The 14,354-nt window shown below is 36.6% G+C and overlaps 1 long non-coding RNA gene across 2 annotated transcripts in view; it reads left to right on the top strand.

The window, feature by feature from the left end:
* Window positions 1-13,862, top strand: part of LOC127521640 (uncharacterized) — a 30,932-nt gene extending 17,070 nt beyond the window's left edge. Inside the window, exons 3-4 of one of the 2 annotated variants that reach the window (XR_007932429.1) lie at window positions 1,718-1,836; window positions 13,031-13,862. This is a non-coding gene — a long non-coding RNA (uncharacterized LOC127521640). Of the gene's footprint in view, window positions 1-1,717; window positions 1,951-13,030 lie in introns of those variants that run through there. The other variant, XR_007932428.1, reaches the window with a different exon arrangement.
* The last annotated feature ends 492 nt before the right edge of the window (window positions 13,863-14,354 follow it).

Below are 14,354 nucleotides of genomic sequence, written 5' to 3'. Positions count from 1 at the left end.
TGACTATCTACAAAGAATTATATTTCAATAGAATTTAACATTGTAGAAGATTTTTCTCTAAAAAGATAACATAAATGCAGCTTTTTCTTTGTCGAGTTACACAAGTATGTGATGATCTGAGAAGAATCAAGAGACCATAAGCACTTTATATTAGTAATGTTTGAGATATTTGTGACTCAACTGCATCAAGTAGATTTGTGCATTTCACTCTCTCTCTCTTTCTCTCTCTCACACACACACACACATCTCGCTCACTGAAAGGATGGCGGTGGTTAGGTGTGAAATCACGATGTGTTAACAAGACTGACTCCTTCTGTGAGCACACACACGCTCTCTCAGATTCATAACCCTTAAAATAGCATTTGTACCTGTAAAAGCTTCTCATGTTGGCTTCAGCTAAGCAATATATTTCTCTGTCACAATCCAGAGGCATTTCATTCACCTGACACAACACAGAGTCTATAGAAATGAAGTATTTTGATATATTTATATCCTGACCGTAATGAAAGTGAGAATTGAAAGTGATCGCTTTCCATGATCAATGAAGGTTTAATTTCACTCAGAAATGAATATTTCCGCATCTCATTCCCACGTCTAACATAATGGGTGAACATGACAAGTTCTCCATAGCCAAAGGCCAAATGGACATAATTTTTCAGCATAGAAAAAAATTTAAAATAAGGCAAATGTCAAGGGATAGTACTAGAAAATGAGTTTCTGCTGATCTGTCAAGCTTATATTTGTCTTCTGTGGAAGTGGATAGCAGTACATCAGGAATTCAGTTTCCTCTTCTAAACTTCCTCTTGAGTTAATCACAGCGTGTTCATTAATTATATGGAGCTCAGCGTATGTGCCGTGTGGATTTGAACATCATACAGTCTTTAACTAGAGCCACCACACATGTAACGCGTGATGTCTCAGAGAAGACGGAGAGTAGGAACCAATTGCAGTATTTAAAGTTCATAAATACACAGGATAACGAGAGGCTAACTAGGAACAGGTGAGGGTAATCAATCACTATGGAAACAAACAAGGGTAACTATAGAAACAAAGTAAGGGTACATTTACATGACAATGATATACTAAAAAAGGGAAAGTTTTTTTCTTTGTACAGATGACAGTGTTGTCAAAACAATCCCCATTCACGCGGATCCACGAAAACGACTACATACGCTGTATTATGCATGCCAGGCCAGTAGTTGGTAATGTCACTTTGTGAAGAAACACTTGCATTGCAACATTAAAAAACATTAAAACAGAGCACTTGCGTTAAACGCGCAAGCCTATAGACTAAACACATAATACGCATGTGCATGCCATCACCGTTTTCACAGATTCGCATTTTTGTAGTTTACACGAAGACGATAACGATTTTGTTTTCAAATGTTTACATTCTCAGACCCCCCAAAACGCTGTTGTTGTGTAAATGAATGGCCAAAACGCACAAAAAGTTTTCTGTTTTTAGTTGAAATTGGTGTTGTGTAAATGGCTGCTAAAACAGGAACTAAACACAGGATGTGAACACTGGGGACAATTTGAACAGAAAATACACTTCAAAGTAAAAGTCCAAATAGCAAAAACAAGAAACACAGAACCAGGGAACATGTAACAACATGTAGACAAATGTCATAGCAAAAAAATCAGGTAGCTTGTATATACCTTGACTCTGAAACTGTTTGTACGTTGCATTCATAGTGCATTTTATTTGTCTTTCTAGGATTGGCAGACAAATGAAGGATGATAAAGGAATCATGGGAAGGTTCTGATCTGGATACTTTCATATCACTTCAGTCAGAGCTCACAGATCATCTTACGAAGATGGTTCAATCACAAGGGGTAAAATATTTAATATAAATAAAAATTCTACATATAACATGTATATATGCGTGTGTGTGTTTGTCTGTAAAAATATTTGCACATTTTTAAATAAAAACTGATATTTGATCAAAATATGTTTGTTTCTTTTTTATGTCACTCTTCGGTGTGACAGCCCAAATATCACACATCATAAGAGCATGTCAGTTTTCATGAATGAATGATATGAATTCATACTTCAGTATACATTGTATGTTACAAAAAAACTGAATGAAACAAGCTTTTAGTTTGCCTTATAAGCAGGTAAACTTTTTATTTATTTTTATTGCTCATTATAAGCAGGTGGTTTTAGGGGGAGGGGCATTCTCATACTAGAGAGTGTTTGATTGGTCAAAAATTTGCATATGACCCTGTAAAGACATTAATATTACTAAAAGATTAATATTAATATAAGAGAAAAATTCAATATGTGTATACCCGCTAAATGTTTTTGGGGCTCTTTAAGCTTTGAAAAATGTATTTCAAATTGTTCAGCAAATAAAATTTTTTTTTTTTTTACATCAAACTTTTAGAAACATGACTGTGTTGTGGTAGAGAAGATGGTGGGGAATCTACATTCTGACTAAAATATGTTGGAAAACCAAAGCTATTCAAAATACTGAGATAATTAGGAGATAATAGGCCTGAGATAATTAACACAACATTATGAATTATTAAGCAATATCAGCACCATTGAGTTGAGAGGGGTGCTCAGGCTCTAGTGTCTGGTCAGTATGTGGTGTTGTGAGTGGACACTGGTCCTCGTGTTAACAGCCTCCTCTCATCCTCTCAGGAGGCTCTTGTTAGACGAGGTGCCGCTGAAATTAATTAGCGTGATTCACAATCTACTCCACAGCCTGGAGGTGAGCGGGACTGTCATGTCTCTTTGTAAAGACTGTGCCTGTCCGGTGGAGCTTGTATTTACTCTCATTAAATTCTAAACAAGCCAATAGTGTTTAAATAACCAGCAGACATTAACAATGCACTTCCAGTAATTAGTTTACAACTCTTAAAAATGGAGAAGCCAGCAGTGGGCAGTACGTTAGCTGTCTCAGGACAAATATGAGCATTTATTTTTTTCTGCACTATTGCAATAATTATGTTTATCTGGTTAAAGTGCCCCTATTATGTTTTTTTTCGGATATAACCTTTCATGTAGTGGGTGATATAGCTGTTTGTAAATGTAAAATGTCTGTAAAGTTTCAAAGATGAAAGTGCATGATAAATGGAGTTATTTTCTCTCAAAAGAAACAACAGATTCTGAACTGCCTGAAACGAGTCATCAGTAATTCCTGCACAAACCTGTGTAGGTTTGTAACAAATTTGCATAATGCCAGTCTGTAATCTTCACTGGCTGCCCACGAACGACCTCTACTTTGCCCCGCCTTCAAACACTGTAGTTGTAGCTGAGACTGGAAGAGTTTAGCTTGTGTTGTCGATATGTCGAGAAGTTGCTGTTTTCTGCACTGAGAAAGTGAATCCAATACATGCAATTCCAAAAGATGAGGACTCACGCTGCAATTTATACTGTAAAACCATCATGGCGATGTCATTGTCACTGTTCGTTGTGTAATTCAGTTATGGTAATGGTCGTTTAGTTTCTGGCATGTTCTGTAAGCTGTCGACCAATCACAAAACTGGGCCATCTGACCAATCAGAGCAGAGCAGGCTCTGCGAAAGGAGGGGTTTAGTGCTAACAAACCATTTCAGACACTGTGAGAAAAGAGCTGGTACTGCAATTATGAGAAAATTAGTGTTTTTGACTTTGGATGAATGTAAACCTACTGTAGGAGGCTTTAGACTGCCTTTAAAATAGCATAATACACATTAAAAGATATTCTTTGTGTGTGAGGCAAATTCCAAACATAATCGCTTATGTATATTGGCTTGGTGTAAATTCTGACTACATGAACTGTCCAAATGTTACCGGTTGTTTCCTGTGTCCATGTTCTCCATGCATGACCCTTATATGTACTTAGGTTCATGAAACCCTTCTATGTTGACACTGAACATTCACACTTAAAAAAGGTTCAAGAAATGTTTTGATGTTCCTGATCATTTTTATACCGTAAGTCTACACAACATGCAAAGTATGTGAAACAAGTTTGGGGAGAGTTTATAGATAAGTGTCCTACCGGAATTTGCTGTTATCCTGGATGTGTGTTAGCATTGTGGCACTTCATATTACAAAGAAGGTAGTGCCTGATGATTACAAGTCATGTTTCTCTATGCTTGTTAATTATGTCACATTGATGGGTTAACCACATATAATAAAAAAAAGTGATATTAAATACTTTTTTTATGTTTTTTTAACAAACACACACAAACACACGCACACACAGTAACCTATATGGTAAAATAATATATTTTTAAAAATGTAGTTTTACTTTTAGAATTTTTTTGGGAGAAAATATATTTAATAACAAGGTATTATATATATGTATATCGAAGTTAACAGGCTAAAGGCAATAGAACTGGAGTGATTTCAACAGATTTAATAAACATTCACTTTCTTAAAGGGTTAGTTCACCCAAAAATGAAAATAATGTCATCTATTACTCACCCTCATGCCGTTCCACACCCGTAAGACCTTCGTTCATCTTCGGAACACAAATTAAGATATTTTAGTTGAAATCCAATGGCTCAGTGAGGCCTGCATAGCCAGCAATGACATTTCCTCTCTCAAGATCCATTAATGTACTAAAAACATATTTAAATCAGTTCATGTGAGTACAGTGGTTCAATATTAATATTATAAAGCGACGAGAATATTTTTGGTGCGGCAAAAAAACAAAATAACGACTTATATAGTGATGGCCGATTTCAAAACACTGCTTCATGAAGCTTCAGAGTATTATGAATCTTTTGTGTCGAATCATGATTCGGATCGCATGTCAAACCGCCAAACTGCTGAAATCACGTGACTTTGGCGCTCCGAACCACTGATTCGACACAAAAGATTCATAACGCTCCGAAGCTTCATGTAGCAGTGTTTTGAAATCGGCCATCACTATATAAGTCTTATTTTGTTTTTTTGGCGTCGCTTTATAATATTAATATTGAACCACTGTACTCACATGAACTGATTTTAAATATGTTTTTAGTACCTTTATGGATCTTGAAAGAGGAAATGTCATTGCTGGCTATGCAGGCCTCACTGAGCCATCGGATTTCAACAAAAATATCTTAATTTGTGTTCCAAAGATTAACGAAGGTCTTACGGGTGTGGAACAGCATGAGGGTGAGTAATAAATGACATTATTTTCATTTTTGGGTGAACTAACCCTTTAAATAAACAAAAAAGAGATTTTTGACATGGATGTGTGTATTAACTTTATATAAGGAATTCATATGAAAATTCATATGATTTATATGTTAAATTAGCAAGTGTATATAATTTATCTCAACAAAAACTATGAGACCTTTCATATTTTCCCATGTGCTATGGGGAAGCTTTTAGCTATGGCTTAACATATCCAGAGAACATTAAAGTTGGACATCTCAATGGACAGAGGGTGGGACGGGCTGTCTGGTTGTGTGCAGAGAGGTTCGGGGACAGACTATTGTCCCGTCACGGTCTCAAACCCCACTAGAGTCTCTCCCCCATTCTTGGAGTCAGACAAGGCTAAGAGGTTTCCACATTCACGTCCACCTCAACTCGCTCCCCACTTCACCGCAGCAATGCATGATACCGGCTCACTTCAGCCCGGAGAGGAGGCCAGACTGCAGCTGCCCGTCTGGGGCTGCATGAAAGAAAGAATGGGGTGTTTTTCAGTTGGGGCGGAGAGGGAAGCTGTGAATGCCCTCCCAAAGAGAGATGAGGCATATTGAAAACTATATTAAATTACCCTGATTAACAATTTAGCCACGAACAGGAGAGGCAGGGAGGGGTTCTATTGGCAGAGCCAAAGCCTATTCACCACCAGAGCTGCGGGGTCGAAAGGTCCCCCAAGTTCACAGGCTCTGCGGCTTTGTTATGCTAACACACAATCTCAAATCAGCAGCCAAGTGGAGTGTGAAATAGAAATGATTCCTTGAGAACTTTCAGCGAGTTTGTCGTCCACACCACCCCCTCCCCCAATACTAGAGGTCCGTCTGCTCCAATGCCTGTTAAAAACTACTTCGTCCATCCCATGGGACAGAAAACGACGTCAAGTGACAACTGCAAAATGTCAGAAGTAGTAATTTGATGATTAGTTTATTAAATAGCATTTTGTCTGAAACTATATTTGTATTCTTGGATGCTGCATTCATGACAAACAATTGTAATAGGGTGTTTAACTTCAGAAATTAACAGATTTCATTGTTTTCTATATGATATATTAAGGTCATATTAAAACTGTGTTGAACTTTTTTTTTTTTTTTTTTTACCACGCCGTCATCGTTTATGGATCATCAAAATCCATCATATATTAAATTGAATCAAATTGATAAAAATCTAAACAAAAAGTGAACTAATAAACCATTTTGATATTTTGGTGTTTGTGTGAAAATTAAAACGCAAATTATGACTGGCTCTCAGTTGTGACATCATTTCCATCACTGTCAGCAATTTTACTGCTGATAAAGTTTCTTCAAAAGTAGTTAATCAGGTAAACAACAGTAGGCTTGTTCGAGAAGCATCGGCGCTGCGTAGACCGATCGGCGTATGACATCAAAGTACCGCGAGAGCGTTTGGAGACCACGCGACTCCTCTCTCGCGCTCTCGCGGTACTTTGATGTCATACGCCGATCGGTGTACGCAGCGCCGAAGCTTCTCGAACAAGCCTAATGTCAGTGAAGAACAGGCATGAGATACAAATCAAGGTAAATATCACTTGTAATATTTGAAGCAAGCTGTAGTTTTGACCAATTATGACAAAATCATGATCATATTATTTAATGTTGTAGATACGATGCATAAAATGCTAGCCACAAAATTAGCTTTAGCAAGAAAAAGGGTGTATTTGAGATGTGGAAATGTTCATGACAAAAATGACAGATTCCTAACCCTATGTATAGGCTATACCGATGTAAATTAACCATGGTTTTATTATAGTAAAAGTGTAATAACCTTGGTTTTTTGGCAGATTGATTACCATTTGTATAATCACAGTTTTACTACAGATACCATGGTTAAACTATGGTTAGTGTAGCAAAACCATGGTTAATTTGTGGTTAGCATGGTTTAACTATATTAACCATGTTTTTTTTTCTGTATTAAAACCATGGTTAATTTTCGTAACACACACACACACACACACACACACACACACACACTTGGACATTGTTAGTAGACATAAACCAAAAGTGTGTTTTAAAGGAGTTTATTTTCCACAGTTTATTTTTCCACATAGTTGAAGAGACACCCACAAATTATGGTTATATACTTATAAATTATAATAATTTTTAAGAGTAGATGTCAAGTAGATGAAATTTTAATGCTGAATGTTCAAGGATTCCGTGTCCACTGGGAACCATGTTGCGTCCTTGGGGAACCATAGAGCCGCTCCACACTACAAGTAAACGATGGGTCAACCATTGTTTAAATCCAGGTCAACATGGCTCGCCCTCATAGGTCATATTCAGTGATAATCAATGACCCTCTATGATCTTCAGTGGGTTATGTCTCTCTTGGGTCTCATTTGGGAGGCATTAATTGATAGCAGAAGGTGGATGTCAGTGTCAGCTGTGGATCAAGGAGATGGACGTCCACTATGGCAACAATCCAGCCTGGAATTGTAGTCATATTTAGAACAGAACTACTGCTGAATAACCAGTTTGCAAATTAATTTTTTGGGTTAATATTTTTCTGTGATTATTATTTTTATGTTATTTTTTGCCTTTTTTTTTTTGTTTTGTTTTGTTTTGATGGTTTTTTTGGGATTAGCATTCATGTTTTGAAGAACCCTTTTTTTCCAGCTTATGAAAGATAAAAAAAATTGACAGCCAATCAGACTTTGATACCGTGCCTGACTAAAATATTGTGATATCAATACTGAATCGATACCATGGAAGAAAACTAAAACAACAGTAAAGGTAATTGAATAATATGACAGAACTTAAAATTCATTGTTTTATTCATTTGTCTTATTTCATGATATGAGTAATTTAATATGTTTTAATGTAATTCCATATCACAATATAGTTATTTAATTTTATCTTAAAATATATTTAAAATTATTTTATCTTTTATCTTTAAAATAGGCAAAGATTCAAATTACAATCAATATGACAAATACAATATATGAAAGAGACAAATGAAATAAACATTGCTTTTTGATTTTCTTAACATTAAGTAAGTCATCCGGGTACTTTTTGCCAACTCTTTTATGAGTACTGGGAATTCGGACATACCTCTTTTGTTTTTCGCCTACGCCTACTATATAGTATGCGATTTAAGACATATGCGTATGCGCCTTGGTTCTATTTCTGTTGTGGTGCACTGGGTAGCCCCTCCTACTGTTCAATTTCATTGGTCGAAAATCCTGCTCCATGTAACTGTACATCAGATATGTTCTGATTGACTGTGAATGAACCAATCAGCTATAAGCTTGAGGACAGAATTCAGTTAAATATTAAAATAGGTGAATTTGTTTATATTCAGTGGAAATACTTTGTAATGGCTGTTTTAGAGTAATGAAACGATTTAAATTTTTTATTTAATTGGAAAAAATTGTTTAAATATATCAATTGAAATTAAATTGCTTAGAATGGGAGTGCCCTAGTTTTGTCCTAGATTCGCGTCGCTCGTTTTCAGTGTAGACGGTGTTAGTTACCCCCCTTTTTCTTCTTACTTTCTCCTTTCTCTTTTTTGGGATAATTGCCAGAGAAAATTGCGCAGCAATTTCAGATTTATGTAGCACTTTGAATACATCCTCCCCCTCTCAAGTCTGATTGGTATCCAACCGCCTGTTACCATGGTAATGACAAGATCATTTTCCTGTAGCTCTTTGTGAGGTGGCCTTTCTCAGATGACAGGTTAAGCAGACATGCTTGACCTGTGGGGGCAGATCTATTGCCACCCTTACATTATTTTATCTTGCCAAGGAGACAAAATAAGGAGAACAAAATTACATCAAAAGTTCAAGAATTTACTTGTGATTCAGATGAAACAAAATATGCAGCGACAGACAGTTCCTCTTAGATGTAAAGTAGCAATACCATGGTACAGTAATGGTATCAGCTGGCAATACTGTGATATATCTGATGTGTATACACTGCTATTGTACTCCAAGTTCAAAGAATAGCATGGTACATGCCAAAAAAATATGGTACTACCATAGTACCACAAGCACATGGTACATTTGTGGTATTTTTTTGTTAGTGTTATTTTAGTATTATTTCTATACTGTTATAGCAATTATTAATATTTAGATTTTTTTTACATTTTTTTTATTTTAAATTTTAGCTTAAGTATTAGTAGTTTTGTTATGTGCTGTTATACTGTTACAATGCAAAATGGTACTGTTACAGTGTATATCCCTTACAAAAAGTTATCATGGTAACCTAATTTCTGCCATAGAGTTCCACAGTTATAAGCCGTTGTAAAACCATAGTAAATTAATATTGGATAAGTGTAAAAAGCTCCAAGAAATTTTTTTCTCTTGTATTTTTGATGGCACTGGTGGCTAATCCCATGATACTATAGTTTTACTATGGTATTTTGGTGGAAACTATGGGTATCATGGTCATTTTTGTCATAGCTTGTGGTAAAAAAGCTATCATGCAACATTATGTGTTAACAATATTACTCATGATTAGTGTTGGGGTATCTCATTACAAGTAACGTGAGTTACGTAATCAGATTACATTTGTAACTAATAAACGCATTTACAACAAAATATCTGAGTTACTTTTTCAAACAATGCAAGTTACATTGTGTTCCTATTTATTGGCTGACAGCTCTCCTATCCCCATGATGAGAGAAATGTGTAGTATGTGTAGAGACGTTGTGTGCGCTGTGTAAACATGATGGTTATTGTAGTTCTAGACTAAATATGAGCACAAAAACAGATTCAGTATTCCTCAAAATGTATATAAACAGTGAAATGCAAACTCGGAATATTACGCAAACCTGCAATAATATGTCAATGTGTTAAATAACACAAATATAATTTATGTATTTAATCTCACTTTATTAACCAATGTCTTTGCTGCTGACCTTTGATGATCCAATTCAACTACTACTATGCAAAAATGTCTTTAGATAAACATCACACTTATGTTTCATTTTGTTGTTTCATTGCTGAAATAAGAGTGTTGGGCTGTGTCCAAAATCGCCCCCTATACCCTTAAATAGGGCACTATTTGAGGGAGCAGCCATTTATAGTTGTGTCCGAAACCATAGTGGACGTTATCGAGTGCACTTAATCAATCCCACAATACACCGCAATAATGCAGTGTACAACCGATGTACGCTCAACAGCTAGAGAATACCCATAATGCAATGTGAAGTTCGTGCTGAATGAATTCCCGTGTCTAAACAGAAGATGGCACCCACAGCTGAATCATCCATCCATTCATTTTCCAAACCACTGGTCCAATGTGGGTACAGCGTAATATCATACAGGCATAAATTCCTTTTTAATTGATTATTACATTGTTTAATTAAGGTTTATACATAGTTTCCACGACAGAGTTCAAGATAAATCTTTTCATTACTACTGGAGCTGCCAGTTTGCTAAGTTTTAAATAATTATTTAACAGCAAGCACAAACTATGCAAAAGCGGCAGCCCTTCCGGCGCACTCAGTGTCCAAATTCATAGTGAATGAGGGTATAGGGGGCTATGGTTACCAAGGTAGTACATTTCCATGAGTAAACAACATCATAAATAAGGTTGATCTTGCTTTAATAAGACATGTAGTCGGTTTAGCCCTGCATAAGGAAAGTCATGGCTATTGACCGTACGTGGTTTACAATCTCCGTAGCAACAACTGGATCTCTTACTGTTTATAAGGGGCCCTTGGGCCCCCGCTGACTTAAGCCCAAGCCTGGGGCCAATATAATGAGCCTGTGATCGGCTCGTCAAACAAGAGCTCTATACCCCATGAGCTCAAGAACACTGCAGTGAATCTACAGCCACTACACAATTAGAGCACATGCACCAGAGTTTTTCCAGTGGTTTAGCTGAAGCCCAACCAGTTAGTGACACATTAAAGAAAGATAATGCAGCCAATTTGTACTTGTGTTCAATGTGATTTCTGAGAACAATAACCTTCAAGGAAGTTTGTTGTATTCTAGCCAACCGAAATAGTTTGGAATAAAGCATGAGCACTAATATCAGCACTAATATCAATGTCTTCTTGCCTGTCAAAGACGGATCTACATATGTTGGCACAGGCCCTGTTGCGCAGGTCAGAAGAGGTGAGAGGTGACGTGTCTAAGAAATTTGCAGCCTTCAATTAGCCGTGAGTAGAGTCGAGTCGCTTAACTCCCCTAATGTATCGAGATGTTGCTATTACCTCTGGGATCTAGATCGCAACTAATGGACACTCAAGCATGAGAGTGTGCTTGACGCCTGGCAAAAGTGACATGCGAGATGACAGCCTATTTTTGGTGTTAGGAGAATTTGAAGACGAGAGTAGAGGTTGTGATGGTGTAATCTGAGGGTTTTGTAGGGTTTTGCTTTTTGAAGTTTCAAAACCTGTTAAAAAGGAAGAAACAAGGTTTTATCAGATTAAAAAAAAAAAGCATTTAAGATTCTAATGCAGTGTACTACTTATACAATGTCTTTCAGAGGGGTTGACTTTTTTGAAGGAATTTTGGTAGGAAATTTTTGTGAGGCCATGTTGGGCTGCTTTAGAGAAGAGGAAGAGTTGTTGTAGTAGAGTGTTGTTGCCATGCCGTCATTTTACGCTGGACTGCTTCACAAACGAGGGTCAATTCGATGCTGGATTTGCACAAAAGATTAACATAACAGCACATGCTAGTCGATGAGTTGAATCAACTCCACAGCAACTACATAAATTTATCCACTAACCATTCAGAAATGTCCAGTTGCATTCTAAAAGTTGTATCTTCTTCCTGAGTCTCTCCATCAGTGTCCGACTCCGGTTTGAACAATGTAAGGCTGAACACCGTTACTGACAATCCTCATTTTGGCTGCGTGAGATTCTCCAGCTTTGTTGTTGTTTAGCAACTGAAGCGCGATCTGTTAAAGCTCCGCCCTCTTCTGGAAAGTGAGCAGCAGCTCATTTGCATTTAAAGGGACACACACAAAAACAGTGTGTTTTTGCTCGCACCCAAATAGGGGCAAATTTGACAAGCTATAATTAATGATCTGTGGGGTATTTTGAGCTGAAACTTCACAGACACATTCTGGGGACACCAGAGACTTATATTACATCTTGTAAAAAGGGGCATTATAGGTCCACTTTAAGTTTCAGTGATCATCCATTGTTGATCCTAATGAAAAAATGCTTGAACCCTTATGCAGAACATGATTTCACCAAGTGCAACATGTTCCTGGATCAACATCTTGATCATTTCAAATCAACCAATCAGATTTTGAGGGACAAGTTTTCAGTTTATGTCAAGTTTACGCTTACAGCCAGGGTTAGGTGCTTCTACATCAGTGTTATTCACATATCATTTCCCTCTGATTTTAGGGATAACTTATGGGTAAGGTTAGGTTTAGGGGTAGGGATATGGTTAGGACTAAATTTTCAAACTTGTTGACCCAGGAATGCGTCTAACTCGGCAAAATCAGGACATGCAATACTTAGTGTTCTTCAGGCAAAAGACAACATATTGTTAATTGTGGTTACTGAAATATCTGAATACTGTCAAAATTATGTTTTTATAATATGTTTTTCTGAAGTCAAATGATAGGTTTGTGTGAGGAAGAGTAACCTACATTTATGTCGTCCTTAGCTGAAAATCTTCCACTCTGCTGCAAATTTGGTGTGCCTCGAACCATTTACCAAATTTCAGTTGCAGTGGAGAGGATTTTTTTAAAGCAAATAATGACTCGGCTAATGCTAGTATTGTGTAATGAAAAGTCTTCAGAGAAATTTAAAGTGTTATGGATTAGCTTTAAATGAAAATCCAACAGTTTTGAAACAACAACTGATTTTAAGCATTGCTAAATACTGCTAAACAATTCTGTATTTAATTACTCTGTATTTTACTAATGGATAAATGCATCTATGCACTGTTTAAGATATTCTTTCTTTTGCAATCTTTGATTTTAGGTTGAGAATTTGGAGTCCTGTCCCACAAATCTGTGTGCCACCGGTGTTACTGATCTCCCCGCGGGAGGTAACAGCCCTGGATCCGGAGGGCGGTTTCTGACAGCTTGTGCACATTCACTCAAAGTGCTGCTTCACAAAAGATCTCCGCAGCAGCTCTACAGACCTAATTGTTAAGAGCAGCCAGTCCTGAGAGCCGAGCCGACCCTCACCGGCACCCAGTAATTATCACAATCTTTCTGCAGCAAAATCTACAGCACTGCTTCTCAGCTCGTTTGGCTTTTCGGACATCAAGTGGTGACCCAACAAAGCACTGACATTTTTTTGGTCGTACAAAAGTGAACAAATGTTATTCAAGTCAAATATTGGCATTTATTGATATTACTTTGAACTCTTCAGACCCAAGTATGCAAAATTACTGAATTTTTAGTTTCTAATTGTCTCTTGATTAATAGTTTAATGCTCTCAGCAGGCGATTAATTCACTGTACAAAACTCAATGTGGTCGGAAAGTTAACCCGTGTTTAAGTCATATTCTTTTGCTTTGTGTGGTTTTATTCATGGTTTTTGTACCAAGTGACTGCTGCAAAATATTAGCTATATGTTTTCATCACCCTGTTTTATGTGCATTTTGAAGTATCGCATCAGAAACAAGTGATGGAAATGTCAAATTTCGAAGAAAAAAAAATCCCTTAATTTGCAAAAAAAAAAAAAATTGCGCTCGCTTGAGGTGGTTTTTGACTTGTGCAAAAAAGAGTTAATGCGAATAATGGGAGAGGGAAACTCATCTGCCGAATAAATTCTGACGCAGCGAACATTAAACCCACTTGACTAATCGGCTGTTTCCACTGATGGTGTTTTATTTATTGTTAACACAGAGCCTTTGGCGTCAACAGAAAAATATGTAGTGTTTTCTTCTCCCTTTTAAAAGTTGATAAGCATAGTTATATTTCTATCCTAACCACGTTTGGACTTCCCTGCTGTCCATCACCAACCAGTTGAGAACCGCTCATCTAAATCATGTACATTACTATTCAAAAGTTTGGGGGTGGTATGTTTTTTTATTTTTTTTTTTTATGAGCCTCTTAAACTCACCAAGACTGCATTTATTTGATCAAAAATATTGTGAAATATTATTACAATTTAAAATAACTGCTTTCTTTTTGAATATATTTTAAAATGTAGTTTATTCCTATGATGGCAAAGCTGAATTTTAGAGAAGTTTGTTTCCACCATGAAATAAAAAATAAAAAAGGTAATTGCGACTTTTTATCTCACAATTCTGACTTTTTTTGTCTCAGAATTGTGAGGTATAAACTTACAATTGC

Source organism: Ctenopharyngodon idella, chromosome 10 (genome assembly GCF_019924925.1).
Source record: "Ctenopharyngodon idella isolate HZGC_01 chromosome 10, HZGC01, whole genome shotgun sequence".
Lineage (NCBI taxonomy): Eukaryota > Metazoa > Chordata > Actinopteri > Cypriniformes > Xenocyprididae > Ctenopharyngodon > Ctenopharyngodon idella.
This window is presented reverse-complemented; position numbering and strand designations above follow the sequence as displayed.